At 45.2% G+C, this 16,781-nt stretch overlaps 7 non-coding genes across 7 annotated transcripts; all 7 read left to right on the top strand.

The window, feature by feature from the left end:
• The first annotated feature begins 152 nt into the window (after positions 1–152).
• LOC135049713 (U1 spliceosomal RNA) lies at positions 153–316 on the top strand. Its single transcript, XR_010241402.1, has one exon. It is a non-coding gene; the product is annotated as a U1 spliceosomal RNA (small nuclear RNA).
• A 12,588-nt stretch (positions 317–12,904) lies between these two features.
• LOC135049750 (U1 spliceosomal RNA) lies at positions 12,905–13,061 on the top strand. The gene has a single exon (XR_010241436.1). It is a non-coding gene; the product is annotated as a U1 spliceosomal RNA (small nuclear RNA).
• A 671-nt stretch (positions 13,062–13,732) lies between these two features.
• On the top strand, positions 13,733–13,896 carry LOC135049724 (U1 spliceosomal RNA). Its single transcript, XR_010241413.1, has one exon. It is a non-coding gene; the product is annotated as a U1 spliceosomal RNA (small nuclear RNA).
• A 152-nt stretch (positions 13,897–14,048) lies between these two features.
• LOC135049690 (U1 spliceosomal RNA) lies at positions 14,049–14,211 on the top strand. The gene has a single exon (XR_010241384.1). It is a non-coding gene; the product is annotated as a U1 spliceosomal RNA (small nuclear RNA).
• A 671-nt stretch (positions 14,212–14,882) lies between these two features.
• LOC135049693 (U1 spliceosomal RNA) lies at positions 14,883–15,046 on the top strand. The gene has a single exon (XR_010241387.1). It is a non-coding gene; the product is annotated as a U1 spliceosomal RNA (small nuclear RNA).
• Positions 15,047–15,198: 152 nt separating this feature from the next.
• Positions 15,199–15,361, top strand: LOC135049752 (U1 spliceosomal RNA). The gene has a single exon (XR_010241438.1). It is a non-coding gene; the product is annotated as a U1 spliceosomal RNA (small nuclear RNA).
• Positions 15,362–16,004: 643 nt separating this feature from the next.
• On the top strand, positions 16,005–16,168 carry LOC135049708 (U1 spliceosomal RNA). Its single transcript, XR_010241397.1, has one exon. It is a non-coding gene; the product is annotated as a U1 spliceosomal RNA (small nuclear RNA).
• The last annotated feature ends 613 nt before the right edge of the window (positions 16,169–16,781 follow it).

Raw genomic sequence — 16,781 nt, 5'->3', positions numbered from 1 at the left:
GCCTTCTGCCCTCCCATGTTCATCTGAAAATATGTGTTCTCCCTGCAGTTGTTGTCCCCAGATGAGAGTTCCCTTGTGCTGCCTCAGTTGAATCTCCTTTACTTGACAGAGATGTGCCTGAGCAGCGGCCCTCCCCAGCCCTATCCCAAATCATACTTATTTTGCATAGGAGATACCATGGTCATGAAGATTGTTCTCCCAGGGTGAGGTTCATTCATTGCATTCTGGGTATGCTGACCCCTGTGATTTCCCCAAATGTGGGAAACTCAACTGCATTATTTGTGGTAGTGGGGAACTGTGTTTGTGCTTTCCTCTGGTCAACTCTGGTAAAAATCAGATTTCTTTGTCTCAGATCTTCCTCTAGCCTTGTTCCTCTTTCGAGAGTTCCCTTGTGCTGCCTCAGTTGGATCTCCTTCACTTGACAGGGGGGTACCCGAGCAGCGACCTGATAAAGCTAAATATTTATCGTATATAAAACACTTTAAGAGGTCTAAGAACACTATACGCTATCTACGTAATAAGTACCGTAAGGGTACGCAAGTTGTGTAGCGATCGCTCAACCGTAGTCGAGACGCTCAAGCGTCACGTTCGCTTACGGCCCAGTGATCACAGGCAGGCACGCTATTGGCTGCCGACTAACGTAATGATTCGCTATAGCGTAGCGTACGCTCGGGACCACGAGGAGATCACCAGCGGTGCAGACGCTTACAACGTTTAAACCTTTATCTCTATACCTTTAACGATGAGATACACAGTATACCTTAGTGTAGAGACAGAGTGTAAGTGCAACCTGGTGTAACCTGATTAACTACAAAGCTGCTTGAGCGTCACCGGCGCTCAGAGAATACTTAACACTATAAAGAATACACAGATACCTGGGCTTAGGGTCCGAAACCTATTATATGTATTATGACTATTATACTTGCAAAAAGAATCACAGTACAAAGCATACACTACAATATAACATAAACCAACTAACCAGATAAACTACACAGGAAATACAATACAATACAATTAAAGGAAAATACGAGAGAAAGAGTAGAGAGAGAGAGATAGAGAGAGAGAGAGATGGCTCACAGTAAGACAATATGATTACGGAGAAAACTTACGCACAAGGGGAACGATCGCATGCGCCTCGATATCCAGCTCCCGATTATCAGCAATGAGAACCGTTGAAGAGAGAGAGAACTGGATACGGTCGGCCTGCCTATTTATGCCCCACACACAATACAATTCAATGGTCCCTACAATCTCATTGTTCATTGGACACAGGAATTCGGCTTCGCATTATAACAAAAGGTCATAGGTTGATTCATACAGGTGGGCTGTGACTATTTCCAACTGCTCAGGTGGGAGGGAAACTGGGTATCCCGCCGCATGGGTAATAAAGTGCAAATAAAGTAAATGTTCATAAACTTCTTATGTCCATAACTATTCGCACGAGCGATTGATCTGCTTCAAACCAACACCGGAATATTTCTAATTAAATATTCTTCCGATGGATACTAAACACCACTGTATTACTCCTGTCTGACCCTTCGTATCAAACAAAGAGGGATTCCTCTGTTCATAAACATTCTATATTAACCAAACTTTCAGAATCTATCAAAGGGACCATGATCTACAAAATACATTATTAGTGAAAATATGTTACGATTGAGTCGCACGCTACAACCACATAAACTCTACCGTAAATACGCATACCATGCGCCTGCGGGTGCCCGCGACTGTGAGTATGCGCACGTACGGGAGAGCGTACGCATGCGCAGCACGGACCTGGGTGAGGTGCAAATATGGTAGTGTGCATAGAGATATTTTTCTGACTTTGACAGTCCACCCTTTGGCAGTCAATAATAACTGCCACTTCCTGAAAACATTTCAAAAGGAGAAAAATATATGTTAGGGGTTAATTCATTTCCATGGTTGGGTAAGGGAGGAGAGAGGAGTAGGTGTGAAGAGGGTATGACCTAGTGAGATAGCAGAAGCATGTGTGTATGAATCCGTGTTTGGGGGGTCATGTATCATCGTGCCGTACGTGTTGTAAATCAAGCTTCGAGGTATTGCGAAGTATACATTTGAATTCCTTCTTATCCCGTGGTACGGGTCTGTGGATGGGCTGTCAAACTTTACCGAGCTCTTTTCGGATTTTGAACAAAATGGGGAGCACATTTTAGTTGATGATACATGAATGGGGGAATATGTGATTGCTGATATCTGTGCCTGTATTCCCTATACTATGTGTGTCATTACCTGAGGGTTGTAGAAATGAAGAAAAGACATAATTACGGTAAATGCGGTGGTATTCTATGTCAGGTTAATGTATATCTGTCGGTTGAAGTTTTGTTCGGTATCAGTTGAAAGTCGTCTTCTTTGCGCTGTGTTGCCCATTAGGGGTGAGCAAAAAGCTTTGTCAATGCCATTAGATTTACAAAAAATGTTGGGCTAGCGTAAGTTTAAGAATTCTAGGGAAACTGGGGATCCATGGCAAAGTTCATCAAATGTCCATATCTCAAGTGGTCAAAACTTCTTCTTTGGTCTATCCGTTGTCTGTATAGCGTCTCGTCAACTTCCTCGTCCAAGTGGGTCTTTTTATCTTGGAGAAAAAACAGAAAAACAGGTGAAAGAAACGGACCGTAGAAATCGCATTTTCATCACATCATTGTTTCTATCATTGGGTCATAAATCAAATCCAGGTTAATTACAGTTTCCTCACTCCTCAAACTCATTACCTTAGTACGACGATTGCACCTCATTAAAGCCTGACCGCATCTAAATATCAAGCCAATGGTTATGATAACACCTAAGATACATAGGAGAAACTTCCCAACATCCATTATGACTCCTTGAGCCCAGTCTCCCAAACCGGAGAACCAATTTCGCGGGTTCAACCATGACACCCAACCAGTCAGCTCATTACCTACAGCAGCAAGAGTGAGATTGTGTTTTCGGCGAAATTCCCACTTCAATTGGAGAATATCGTCCATCTTTTGGTCTATGACCTCGACCGGATCCTCGGTGCTATTCGTGATATACGTGCAACACTTCACGCCGTACTGTGTTGCCAATGTAACACAATATCCGCCTGTCACTGCTGTGAGGTAATTAAGAACCATTCTATGCTGCACCAGTTCTGTTTTATAAGCTTGAAGTTCCCTTCCCGTATATCTAAATGTGTCATCATACATTTCAGTGATATTGTCTAACAAATTTGCGAGCGCCGATATGTATTTATAATTTAGCACTCCTCTAGCGGTGCGGGTGAAATCTAACGCGATTAAGAATTGAATCCCGGTGGATTCACTTATCAGATCAGAGGCCGGATGCTCTGTCTTCTCTATCAGGTGTCTTTTAACAACGTGCTCGTAGTGGGTGTGAGTATAAGGAGCTTGGGCACCACGATGTATGTCCTTCATTTTGTCATGTGTTACAGTCATTACTTCAGGCAATACTTTTCCAATATAACACAATCCTTCAGAGTTTGGGGCAAGCCACTTGTACGCCTTTCTCCCGCATATGAAATATGCATCATCGGGGAGAACATATGGGACGGAGAAGGACATAACCATATTACACACCTTCCAGGTGAAATCTCCTAACCCTAATTCTTCCATCTGCTTAATACACGTATCAGGTTGTACGATATGTGCACAGTATCCTGGTGATACTTCTCCAACTCTCGTAATCCTATTTCCTAAGGTGTACCTATACCGGAAAGATTTTCCTCTACTGGCTATGTGGCGTACAAGCTCTGTATCTGTAGGCATTCTATCTGCTCTATGCGAAAAGGTCATGGTGTGGTTACTCCATGACACTTCCCAATTTCCCGGCTTTCTGGGATTGGAGATGTTGAAACATAATAGGGACCTATCCACATGGTATTGGTGGAGCTTCAAACTAGGAGGGCTGGAGATATTAAACCTCCTGTCCACCGGTCTCCCACCATTTAACTCAAGTACCTCCCCTATCGTTAAAGGAAATGGTACTAGCCCTGATTTGCTATGACCTTGAGGTACTTGAGAGCATACCCAACAATCTGTTTTGTTTAACACATTACCCACTAAGGAGTGATAGTCACTCAATGGATGCCGGTCCATATGGATATTAAAACTGGATTGGCATTTCTTAATGCACCCATCTTCAATGACATTGTTACAGAGCCTACAGATACAGTTTTCTTCAGCTAACAATCCGTCACAATTTCTTCTATGGTCAATGCTATCGGATCGTTTTCTGATACTCGCCTTTGCTTGTTGGTTAGGTTGATCCTGGAAAACTACGCCTCCATCTTTATCATCAGAACCCATTCCAGAACCTCTATCGACCTCCATGGTACTCTCGCCGGAACAGACTGCTCTGGTCAACATCATGGTCAACAGGAAAATCCGGATCACAGTCTCTTGGGGCAAGTCCATCTTATAGGAGGAAATGGAGAAGAATGAGAAGGAGGAAAAAGAAATTTGAGGGAGAGGGGATGGGAAGTGGAGGAAAATAATAAAAGGGAGTGGGGAGTCGACAACAGCTCTCGGTCTTCAAGGCTCAGGTGCCGCCTCAGTCCTCCTGGAACAGACACTCCAGTGATACAACCTCTACCGTCTGTTTCTTATCACGGGACTTCTCTGGATCAGCAACCTTCTTGCAGTGGGATGAATGGACCCAAGTCTCTCTCTCAGCAACCTTCAATGCCGTAGTGCTAGTCAATAAGACCTGGTATGGTCCTTCCCATCTGTCAATAAGGCAACCTGAGCGTAGAAAATTCCGTATCATTACATAATCCCCAGGTTCAATGTCATGACAATTACTATCTGGTAAATCAGGAATCACTAACTTCAGATTATCATTTTGATTCCTCAACTGTTTACTCATGTTAATCAAGTACTTTACAGTTACTTCATTGTTACATTTCAAATCATCCTGAGGGTTAATCATGGCATGCGGTTGTCGACCAAACAAGATTTCAAAGGGAGACAGATTAAGAGGGGACCTGGGAGTGGTTCTGATACTGTACAATACAATGGGTAAAGCTTCTGGCCATGTCAATCCTGTCTCTGCCATCACTTTACTCAATTTATTTTTAATAGTGCTGTTCACTCTTTCGACCTTCGCACTCGCCTGTGGACGGTACGGAGTGTGCAGCTTGCTATCAATTCCCATCAACTTACACATTCCTTGAAAGACATCACCTGTAAAATGGGTACCCCTATCACTTTCGATTATTCTAGGGATACCATATCTACATACAAATTCCTGCACAATTTTCTTAGCAGTAAACATAGCGGTATTTGTTGTCGCTGGAAATGCTTCGACCCAATTTGAGAAAACATCTATACAAACAAGTACATATTTCAAATTCCGACAAGGGGGTAATTGTATAAAGTCAATTTGTATTACCTGGAAAGGGCCGCCGGCAGGTGGGATATGGGATGGTTCTGTAGGTATTGCCTTTCCAATATTCTTTCTCAAACAGGTAAGGCATGACATTGCTCTTTTACTCGCATGAGAGGAGAATCCTGGGGCGCACCAGTATGCTCTTACCAATTTGCACATTCCTTCCTTGCCTAGATGAGTCAGCCCGTGAGCTGCTTCAGCCAGACATGGAAGATATGCTCTGGGGGCCACTGGTTTACCATGTCCATCCGTCCAGAGTCCTGAGGACTCCTGGCCACATCCCTTTGCCTTCCAGACTGCCCTTTCCTGTGTGGAACACAAATTTTGCATTTCACACAACTTCTGTGTGTTAATGGTATTAAATACCATTAATTGTGTGGTGTCTGTCTGTATGGGGGTAGCAGCTGCTAACTTAGCAGCTTCGTCTGCTCGGCTGTTACCAAGTGATACCGGGTCTTGGCTATATGTGTGTGCTTTACATTTGATAACAGCCACTCTGTCGGGTTCCTGTATCGCTGTTAGAAGCCTTTTTATGTGAGCTGCATGCGCTACCGGTGTACCAGCGGCCGTCATGAAATTTCTGAGGCGCCATAGGGCTCCGAAATCATGGACTACCCCGAATGCGTATCTAGAATCGGTGTAGATATTGGCTGACTTACCCTTAGCCAATTCACATGCTCTGGTTAGGGCGACCAGTTCAGCAACCTGGGCTGAGTGAGGTGGGCCTAGCGGTTCCGCTTCTATGGTGTCTTGGTCATCTACGACTGCGTATCCAGTACACAAGTCTCCCGAGTCTGACTGTCTATGACAACTACCGTCCGTGTAGAACGTGAGTTCTGCATCTTCCAGTGGGTTGTCACTGATGTCAGGCCTTGCGGTAAAATTTTGGGTCAAATATTCCATACAATCATGTGTATCTTCCTTTGTATTAAATCCTCCTTCCCCATCACTCTCACCTTCCACCCTTTGTGCCTGACCAGGCACACCTGGGAGATACGTTGCAGGATTTAATGCACTGCATCTCCTTATGGTGATGTTTACGGGGGCCATTAGTGCCAATTCCCATCTTGTAAATCTCGCTGATGAGACGTGTCTGGTTTGGGCAGAATTCAATAAGGCTGATACTGCATGTGGCGTATGGATTGTGAGGTTGTGGCCTAGCACGACGTCTTCGCTTTTTGTCACTAGCAATGCTATTGCAGCAACGCTTCGCAAGCATGTGGGGAGGGATCGCGCTACCGTGTCTAGCTGAGCGCTGTAGTATGCAACTGGCCTACTGGCATCACCGTGTTTTTGGGTTAGTACACCTGCCGCGCAACCAGCACTTTCTGTTCCGTATAGTTCAAAGGGTTTCCCATAGTCTGGCATACCTAGTGCTGGTGCCTGCGTTAGGCACTGTTTGAGTCTCTCAAATGCTGTTTCGGACTCGTCTGTATGCGAAATCCTATCAGGTTTGTTTGAGGAGACCATTTCCTGCAAAGGTAACGCCAAAATGGAAAACCCTGGGATCCAATTACGGCAATACCCACACATTCCTAAAAACGTTCTGATCTGTTGCTGGGTTTGTGGCAGAGTCATGTCTCTAATTGCTTGGATTCTATCAGCGGTCAGGTGTCTCAGTCCTTGTGTTAGACAGTGTCCCAAATATTTTACCTTAGTTTGGCATAATTGTAACTTGTCTTTGGACACCTTGTGTCCGGTGTCTGAAAGATGAAACAGGAGCTGTTTCGTATCCTTCAGAGATGCTTCCAGTGAATCTGAACACAGTAATAAATCGTCCACATACTGTATCAATACTGATCCACTGTCTGGTTGGAAAGACTGTAAACAATCATGCAAAGCCTGAGAAAATATACTTGGACTATCTATGAAACCTTGGGGTAATCGAGTCCACGTGTATTGGACTCCTCTGTATGTGAATGCAAACAAATATTGGCTGTCAGGGTGCAGAGGTACCGAAAAGAAAGCGGAGCAGAGGTCAATAACAGTGAAAAATTTGGCAGTGGGAGGGATTTGCATTAGGATGACAGCTGGATTTGGCACTACGGGGAACTGACTCTCAACTATTTTGTTACTCCCCCTTAGATCCTGCACTAGTCTGTAACCCCTCCCCCCACTCTTTTTCACAGGGAAGATGGGACTATTAGCAGTGCTGGACGTTCTTACCAGAATGCCCTGTTGTAGCAAGCGCTCTATTACTGGGTAAACTCCTAACTCCACCTCTGGCTTCAGAGGGTACTGTGGGATTTTTGGAGCTATCCTACCATCTTTTACTTGTACAACTACTGGAGCTACGTTTGCCATTAATCCAGTGTCTTGTCCGTCTTTTGTCCAAAGTGACTCTGGTATCTGAGATGTCATCTCTTCTATTTGGGATGGATTCCTATTTGTCATAATGGTATGTGACATTAATTTTGATGGGGAGTCTAACATGTCTCGCACTTCCTGAGCGTGTTTCTCAGGTATGTCCAAGAATACACCTTCAGGAGTACAATAAATGACGCACCCCATTTTACACAGTAAGTCTCTTCCCAGGAGATTGGTTGGTGCCGATGCAGCCAGCAAAAAGGAATGCTTGGTATGCAAAGGCCCTATTGTAATCTCGGCTGGTTTGCTAACAGGGTAGTGCTGGACTACTCCTGTTACTCCCATGGCTGGAATTGTCCTACCAGTGGTTCTCATGCCCACTGTCGAATTTATCACTGACCTGTGTCTACAAGAAAGTTTAAAGTTTTACCAGCTACATTAATTGCGATCTCGGGTTCACTTCCAAGATTGGCAATTAATTTTACTGGCTGCAGATTACAGGTATGGCCACACCCCTATTGGGTATGGTGACCTCCCTGAATCCCGCTGGCAGCAACTACTTGTGAGGGAGATAGTTGGGAACTACCAGAGGCATGCCAGTCTCTGTTTGGGGGATATCTTTTTGTTTCCCCTGTATGTGGCTCATAACTCCGTTTCTGCGGACCTTGCTCCCAATGTCGTGTGTCGTGTCGTTGTCTAGGGGTTTGGTATGAGTTTCGTGGATTCTTTACTCTACAATCTCGTGCCATGTGTCCCTGTTTGTGACAAGAATAACAAGTAACCATACTTGACTTACCCACAGGATTTGGTGATACAAACAAAGGCTGCCTTGTGGTCAGAGCCTGTATACTTACTGACATTAATTTGTCACCTTGTTGTTCCCTGTGTCTGGTGATGTTTCTGTCGTGATCAATAGCAGCCTCTCTCAAAGTAGCCACAGACAGACCTCGCCAACATGGTTGCGTGGTCTGTACCCTAGTCTTCAATGACTCTTTTAAACCATCCATCAGTACCGATACTGCTACTTCCCGATGGTTTGTGTCTGTTTTAATGTCCTCTATGCCTGTGTATTTTGCCATTTCTAATAATGCTCTGTGAAAATACTCTGCAGCTGTCTCTGACTCCTTCTGTTTAATGGAGAATATCTTATTCCATTTAGCTACTGCTGGGAAATACTCTTTTAACTGCAAGTTTATTCTTTTCACATTATCTTGGTTGTACACATCTGTAAGAGGTACATCATGACCTAGTCCGCAATCAGCTAAAAATTGAGTTGCGTCGACATTTGAGGGTAAACATGCTCTCAGCAATATCTGCCAGTCTTTATTGTTGGGCTCTACAGTGTTACCTAAGTCTCTGATGTATTTTTGACTGGCAACTAAGTCTTTTCTAGGGTCAGGAAATTCAGACACTATGGTCCTTAATTCCATTCGGGAAAATGGAGTGTACATGGCAATGTTCCTAATGGGAGTGGCTCCTGATGCGTCTGTTTTCCCATTTGGCACTGCTATTACTCTAACAGGTGTAATTCTAACAACCTCATTCTGTGTAGATTCTACAGGCTGTGGTGAAATAGTTTCAGCATAATGCATGGTGCCGTACTTACCAGTTGATACGACCTCACCTATCCCTCCGCTAGGGGCCTTTGCTAATCTCGTGGGTGGAGCTGTGCCTACTGTGGTCTCTGCTATGGTGGCTGCTAGAGAGAGCGCTGAAATCGTTGCCGATTCGTCCTCTTGATCACACTCCTGAGGAAAGTTCAAAACAGGGTACAACTTGCACGGGTTAATACTTGCATGGGTTAATGGGTTAACATTATCATTAACATTTACACAGTTACTAAGTGATTTTGTGTTACACCTTAGTGCGTCTTTCTCCGCAATCAACTTCTCTCCTGATATGTATGGTGGCGGCGGGGCCGTGGCAATCAGTTTTCTGTTAGAGCCAGATCCCGCCGCCTGAGCCAAACCTCTCTGTATCTCACCTTCCTGTTGCCACAACTGTAAATAATCATAATGCTGGATTCGTCTCTTTGTTGATTTTATGAGACATATCCTCCTCCTTAAATTTTGTAACACTTCTGAGCTGAAGCTCCCTACTCTTGGGAATTTCTCCCCGTCATGTACAGTCATTCTCTCCCATTCATCACATAAAGTTTCTGTGTGACTTCCATATTTCTCACACATTATATACCTGGCCGACCCAATTGGCCGGACCACTGAATCAACCCGAACCGAGGTTGATCGCCCCCTACCTGAACAAGTGGCCCCCATAGTTCGAAAGTGTTGCTTTATTTAGCCAACCCTTTACGCAAAACCAAATGCCAACAATAGGCTGACGGTGGCGGTTTACCGAGTACCCCACTCACTCGCCCACGCCGACCAATACGACCTGATCACACCGATATGGTGCTGGCGTACTCGACCTAGGGCCCCTGCGACCTGAACCTCTATTTACTGGAACCTGCGAGGGTTATCCGAAGAACACTTACTCTTTGCAGTAACTATTGGTTGCTGGATAGTTCCTGAGTGAGCAGCGAACTTCCCTTAAAATAAAAAAATTACACAAATCACGTTAGAGTGTACAGATAGCGTTTGTGACCCCTTTACTCTAATGGTATTAGGTCAGATTACTAACTACTGCACACACTTACGTGCGGTCCAGTCGTTCAGTACACAAACAACTAAGCTTATGTACGGAAAGACCAATGGAATCGAAACTTACGACTGCGAATTCCTTCAGCCAGAGCTTATATGGCCTATATGGGTGTTGCACCAACCCTTTTCGGTGTTGTGCCTGTGAACTGTATAGCAGACTTCCTTGTCGGCTGTACCTGGACCTCCTGGTCTGTTATGACCTCCTGGTCTTGTTACAGTATGACCTCCTGGTCTGCTATACTCTAATGCTCAAAATTGTATATTTAACCAGAGATGCCTCCCTAGCCACCGTGCACGTCACTTACACGCATGTACCTCACGAGTACTCGACTTTTCTTGTGGTTCAACCTTTAAAAATTGTAAAAACACTCACTCATCACATGTACACTTTTGTTTCTATTTCTATTTCTGCGCAGAAATTTTTCTTCAGATCAGGTGTGTTACCAATTAGGAGCAGGATCTGTTAACTAAATTTCGGACACCCAAAAATAGACTTGCGTTATTTCTCGCCTCGCGTTATTTATCGCTTTGCGTTAAAAATCAACTTATCGTGACTTGAGCTACGTGGGCGTAACCGGACGCTCCGTTGCGTAACGTACGCTGCGTGCGTCGGCCTTTGGATTGCGTACGCAAGTCTTTGTTAGAGACACGTATACGCAAAGCAAAGATCCACCGTAACACAATTTATACTTTTATCAATGTAGATGATCCTTGATCATCTACCACACAAACACACTGACTTCGCCTTATCTCCCAGGCGAAACTGTGTGTTTGTCTATCTTTTAACTATATTACCTTTACTCTTAAACTATGAAATAACGGCAACTCTCTTTTTAGCACTTCTATCAACTATAAAAACTGGCAGACAGGAGAGTGATATACGAAAATGAAAAAGAAAAAGAAATGCAGATATATATATGTGTGCGTGCGTGTGTACGCAAGACAGAAAAATAAACAGTTTTAAAAGACACTAGCGTTTTGTTCTTACCTCCGGTTCCCGGATTCCTTCAGCACTCTTTACCTAAGTGAAGCAGACGCTTATCCTGTCAGCACTACGAGGGATACAACCTCCCGCCCTTTGCTGAGGGATAATGTCTGCTGATCTACCTAGTGCAGATATGTGAAGGACGGGCGAGCCGCCAATTGATAAAGCTGAATATTTATCGTATATAAAACACTTTAAGAGGTCTAAGAACACTATACGCTATCTACGTAAGAAGTACCGTAAGGGTACGCAAGTTGTGTAGCGATCGCTCAACCGTAGTCGAGACGCTCAAGCGTCACGTTCGCTTACGGCCCAGTGATCACAGGCAGGCACGCTATTGGCTGCCCACTAACGTAATGATTCGCTATAGCGTAGCGTACGCTCGGGACCACGAGGAGATCACCAGCGGTGCAGACGCTTACAACGTTTAAACCTTTATCTCTATACCTTTAACGATGAGATACACAGTATACCTTAGTGTAGAGACAGAGTGTAAGTGCAACCTGGTGTAACCTGATTAACTACAAAGCTGCTTGAGCGTCACCGGCGCTCAGAGAATACTTAACACTATAAAGAATACACAGATACCTGGGCTTAGGGTCCGAAACCTATTATATGTATTATGACTATTATACTTGCAAAAAGAATCACAGTACAAAGCATACACTACAATATAACATAAACCAACTAACCAGATAAACTACACAGGAAATACAATACAATACAATTAAAGGAAAATACGAGAGAAAGAGTAGAGAGAGAGAGATAGAGAGAGAGAGAGATGGCTCACAGTAAGACAATATGATTACGGAGAAAACTTACGCACAAGGGGAACGATCGCATGCGCCTCGATATCCAGCTCCCGATTATCAGCAATGAGAACCGTTGAAGAGAGAGAGAACTGGATACGGTCGGCCTGCCTATTTATGCCCCACACACAATACAATTCAATGGTCCCTACAATCTCATTGTTCATTGGACACAGGAATTCGGCTTCGCATTATAACAAAAGGTCATAGGTTGATTCATACAGGTGGGCTGTGACTATTTCCAACTGCTCAGGTGGGAGGGAAACTGGGTTTCCCGCCGCATGGGTAATAAAGTGCAAATAAAGTAAATGTTCATAAACTTCTTATGTCCATAACTATTCGCACGAGCGATTGATCTGCTTCAAACCAACACCGGAATATTTCTAATTAAATATTCTTCCGATGGATACTAAACACCACTGTATTACTCCTGTCTGACCCTTCGTATCAAACAAAGAGGGATTCCTCTGTTCATAAACATTCTATATTAACCAAACTTTCAGAATCTATCAAAGGGACCATGATCTACAAAATACATTATTAGTGAAAATATGTTACGATTGAGTCGCACGCTACAACCACATAAACTCTACCGTAAATACGCATACCATGCGCCTGCGGGTGCCCGCGACTGTGAGTATGCGCACGTACGGGAGAGCGTACGCATGCGCAGCACGGACCTGGGTGAGGTGCAAATATGGTAGTGTGCATAGAGATATTTTTCTGACTTTGACAGACCCTTCGCAGCTCTAGCCCAACTCCTACTTACCTGCCAGGTGAGATACTATGATCATGTAGGTGCTTCTCCCAGGGCAAGGCTCACCCATTGCACTCTGGGTGTGCTGCCCCTGTGATTTCCCCAAATGTGGGAAACTTGACTGCATAATTTGTGTTTCCCCTGGTCAGCTCTCGTCAGATCTCTTTGTCTCAGGTCTCTCTCCAGCCTAGTTTGCTGTCTGTTTCAACTTCTCTTTTCTTGAGCCGCTCCCTTCTATGCCCTTGCGCACTATCTTGACTTCTCCCATCTGCTTACTTTGTGCCTTCCAACGCACAATGCGAACTACAGGTAGTGCTGCAGGGCCCACACCCTTTTACTTGCCTTACAGAGCAGCTCTGGAGCTATTACAGTGCCCAGCTGCTGCAAGTAATCAGCTTGAATGCTTCAGGGGCTGGGGCATAGCCAACATGAGCCCCACACCGAAGTAGGGTGGAGGTGTTTAATGCGAACTAGGGGTCATCCAAGCGCCGCAAAAGGCCGCCATGCCCTGCACGCCCCTTTTCTCTTTTCATATGCAGACGAGGGTTGAAGCCAACTTTGACCCACTGCTTGGATGACATCACCATATGCAAATCCATCTGCTGCAGGCCTTCCCCCAGGAATGCTTGTACTAGTTGTTGCATTTGGTTTGTTGTTTGGGGGTGCTTCAGTATTAGGCAGCCTTCTGCCCTCCCATGTTCATCTGAAAATATGTGTTCTCCCTGAAGTTGTTGTCCCCAGATGAGAGTTCCCTTGTGCTGCCTCAGTTGAATCGCCTTTACTTGACAGAGATGTGCCTGAGCAGCGGCCCTCCCCAGCCCTATCCCAAATCATACTTATTTTGCATAGGAGATACCATGGTCATGAAGATTGTTCTCCCAGGGTGAGGTTCATTCATTGCATTCTGGGTATGATGACCCCTGTGATTTCCCCAAATGTGGGAAACTTGACTGCATTATTTGTGGTAGTGGGGGACTGTGTTTGTGCTTTCCTCTGGTCAGCTCTGGTAAAAGTCAGATTTCTTTGTCTCAGATCTTCCTCTAGCCTTGTTCTTCTTTCGAGAGTTCCCTTGTGCTGCCTCAGTTGGATCTCCTTCACTTGACAGGGGGGTGCCCGAGCAGCGACCCTCCCCAGCTCTAGCCCAACTCCTACTTACCTGCCAGGTGAGATACTATGATCATGTAGGTGCTTCTCCCAGGGCAAGGCTCACCCATTGCACTCTGGGTGTGCTGCCCCTGTGATTTCCCCAAATGTGGGAAACTTGACTGCATAATTTGTGTTTCCCCTGGTCGGCTCTCGTATAATTCAGATCTCTTTGTCTCAGGTCTCTCTCCAGCCTAGTTTGCTGTCTGTTTCCACTTCTCTTTTCTTGAGCCGCTCCCTTCTATGCCCTTGCGCACTATCCTGACTTCTCCCGTCTGCTTACTTTGTGCCTTCCAACACACAATGCGAACTACAGGTAGTGCTGCAGGGCCCACACCCTTTTACTTGCCTTACAGAGCAGCTCTGGAGCTGTTACAGTGCCCAGCTGCTGCAAGAAATCAGCTTGAATGCTTCAGGGGCTGGGGCATAGCCAACATGAGCCCCACACCGAAGGAGGGTGGAGGTGTTTAATGCGAACTAGGGGTCATCCAAGCGCCGCAAAAGGCCGCCATGCCCTGCACGCCCCTTTTCTCTTTTCATATGCAGACGAGGGTTGAAGCCAACTTTGACCCACTGCTTGGATGGCATTACCATATGCAAATCAATCTGCTGCAGGCCTTCCCCCAGGAATGCTTGCACTAGTTGTTGCATTTGGTTTGTTGTTTGGGGGTGCTTCAGTATTAGGCAGCCTTCTGCCCTCCCATGTTCATCTGAAAATATGTGTTCTCCCTGCAGTTGTTGTCCCCAGATGAGAGTTCCCTTGTGCTGCCTCAGTTGAATCTCCTTTACTTGACAGAGATGTGCCTGAGCAGCGGCCCTCCCCAGCCCTATCCCAAATCATACTTATTTTGCATAGGAGATACCATGGTCATGAAGATTGTTCTCCCAGGGTGAGGTTCATTCATTGCATTCTGGGTATGCTGACCCCTGTGATTTCCCCAAATGTGGGAAACTCGACTGCATTATTTGTGGTAGTGGGGGACTGTGTTTGTGCTTTCCTCTGGTCAGCTCTGGTAAAAGTCAGATTTCTTTGTCTCAGATCTTCCTCTAGCCTTGTTCTTCTTTCGAGAGTTCCCTTGTGCTGCCTCAGTTGGATCTCCTTCACTTGACAGGGGGGTGCACGAGCAGCGACCCTCCCCAGCTCTAGCCCAACTCCTATTTACCTGCCAGGTGAGATACTATGATCAGGAAGGTGCTTCTCCCAGGGCAAGGCTCACCCATTGCACTCTGGGTGTGCTGCTCCTGCGATTTCCCCAAATGTGGGACACTTGACTGCATAATTTGTGTTTCCTCTGGTCGGCTCTCATATAATTCAGATCTCTTTGTCTCAGGTCTTTCTCCAGCCTAGTTTGCTGTCTGTTTCCACTTCTCTTTTCTTGAGCCGCTCCCTTCTATGCCCTTGCGCACTATCCTGACCTCTCCCGTCTGCTTACTTTGTGCCTTCCAACGCACAATGCATACTACAGGTAGTGCTGCAGGGCCCACACCCTTTTACATGCTTTACAGAGCAACTCTGGAGCTGTTACAGTGCCCAGCTGCTGCAAGAAATCATCTTGAATGCTTCAGGGGCTGGGGCATAGCCAACATGAGCCCCACACCGAAGGAGGGTTCATCCAAGCGCCACAAAAGGACGCCATGCCCTGCACATCCCTTTTTTCTTTTCATATGCAGACGAGGGTTGAAGCCAACTTTGACCCACTGCTTGGATGACATCATATGCAAATCCATCTGCTGCAGGCCTTCCCCCAGGAATGCTTGCACTAGTTGTTGCATTTGGTTTGTTATTTGGGGGTGCTTCAGTATTAGGCAGCCTTCTGCCCTCCCATGTTCATCTGAAAATATGTGTTCTCCCTGCAGTTGTTGTCCCCAGATGAGAGTTCCCTTGTGCTGCCTCAGTTGAATCTCCTTTACTTGACAGAGATGTGCCTGAGCAGCGGCCCTCCCCAGCCCTATCCCAAATCATACTTATTTTGCATAGGAGATACCATGGTCATGAAGATTGTTCTCCCAGGGTGAGGTTCATTCATTGCATTCTGGGTATGCTGACCCCTGTGATTTCCCCAAATGTGGGAAACTCGACTGCATTATTTGTGGTAGAGGGGGACTGTGTTTGTGCTTTCCTCTGGTCAGCTCTGGTAAAAGTCAGATTTCTTTGTCTCAGATCTTCCTCTTGCCTTGTTCCTCTTTCGAGAGTTCCCTTGTGCTGCCTCAGTTGGATCTCCTTCACTTGACTTTTTAAAGTTTTTCTAGGAAACGTTCTAGATGAATGCTTATTAGCCTTTGTCAGTATGTACTTTTTGCAAAGTGTCTCTGTGGCGCAATTGGTTAGTGTGTACGGCTATTAACCAAAAGGTTGGTGGTTAAATCCTACCCAGGGACGTAATTGACCTTGTGATCAGATTTTGGTGATATTTAAGTAGACAAGTCAAAATTTCAAACCCCCTCTTATTGTGTAGGGTACCTAGCCTTCTCTGATGTAATCAGAGTTAGATTTGATTCAGTGATTTTATAAAAACAGCTAGGAAGCACAATTTAGCAGTGGGTTGCAGAGAAAAAGAAATATGCTGGCAAAAAAATCCAATTGAGTGATTAAACAGCTCTTCATTTCTGGCTTTATTTTTATGCTAACAAATTTGTTCTCTGAAAAGTGTCCACAAAGCCAAGTCTCTGATTAACACCTTTGTAGGGATGGTTTTTCACATATTACTAAATTAAACTTGCTTCATTGTAAAGGCAGC

This window comes from Pseudophryne corroboree, unplaced genomic scaffold (genome assembly GCF_028390025.1).
Source record: "Pseudophryne corroboree isolate aPseCor3 unplaced genomic scaffold, aPseCor3.hap2 scaffold_995, whole genome shotgun sequence".
NCBI lineage: Eukaryota > Metazoa > Chordata > Amphibia > Anura > Myobatrachidae > Pseudophryne > Pseudophryne corroboree.
This window is presented reverse-complemented; position numbering and strand designations above follow the sequence as displayed.